Genomic DNA, 1,080 nt, shown 5'->3' with positions numbered 1-1,080 from the left:
CCCCCACCCCCACCTCCTCCTTCATCCTTTTTCACAAGGGAACCGAAGAGGGAAACAAGAAAACAGTATTATTTAGCCGGCACCGGTTCAACCTCCTTCCCCCCACCCCCTCCACGTCTGCACTCAGAGAGATCACATGAGCACTTGATGACGATGAAGGTGTTATCGTTCAATCGTTGCAACCGTTCAGCCCCCCCTTGCCCCCAACCTCACTACCTCACCTCTACCCTTTCACTCATTTTCATCGCCCACTACCATTTACACGCTCAGAAATATCTACTAGGAACTTGGAAAAGAACATGTTATCGTTCTATAGTTATATTATAAAAGAGCCGTTGAACAACTCTTTCCCCTTCCCTTTCAAACGAAGCTGGGCCATGGTGAGAAATGGTAGCTCATTCTATTTCATGAAACCACTTGCAGGACAAAAAAGATGCATCACACAAACCGTCCACACATGCCACACAGGCTCTCGAGGACTAGAGGTTAAGGTGTTTGCCTCTCATTAAATAGGTCTCGGGTTCGAATCTGGATAGCATCGGGAAATTTTCTTCTCTAAAATGTCTCCTTTCACATCCTTTCCTGCTCTCAAGCAATGTTCTGTCGTCTGCTTTCGTCTTCACCTTCTGTCCCAACCCCCTTACCTCCTTTGCCACAACCTCTGGGCTCCTGACTCTGTCCGCATATCCAAATAAGGAATCACAAACAAACACATATACATTCTCTTACACCCACAGGCAGACACACACAAACAGACCAGAAAAAGACAGAAAACGAACAGACTTAAGAAAAAAAGACAACCCTGCTGAACCTTTAAAAATGTTAAAATTCCACGATTGCAAAGGATTTTGAAGATACCAAGATGAAAGTGAGGAAATTCAATTGAACCTTTGTATACCCATCATCATCATCATCATCATCATTGCCTTTCTCACCCCGAGTCAGGATATAGGCCTCGAACAAACACTCTCCACCTTTCCCTATACTGGGCTATTCGCTTGATGCCACTCCATGTCTTCCCACTTTTCTGTACATCCATTTCCGTGACTCTTCTCCAGGTTCCACGAGGTCTTCCCTTTG

General features: G+C 45.3%; 1 protein-coding gene across 1 annotated transcript in view; it reads right to left on the bottom strand.

Moving 5' to 3' along the window:
* LOC101845609 (tubulin polyglutamylase TTLL11) overlaps window positions 1-1,080 on the bottom strand; it is a 14,809-nt gene that overhangs the window by 11,831 nt on the left and 1,898 nt on the right. The gene's annotated exons all lie outside the window — the stretch shown is intronic.

The sequence above is a fragment of the Aplysia californica genome, unplaced genomic scaffold, assembly GCF_000002075.1.
Source record: "Aplysia californica isolate F4 #8 unplaced genomic scaffold, AplCal3.0 scaffold00056, whole genome shotgun sequence".
NCBI lineage: Eukaryota > Metazoa > Mollusca > Gastropoda > Aplysiida > Aplysiidae > Aplysia > Aplysia californica.
This window is presented reverse-complemented; position numbering and strand designations above follow the sequence as displayed.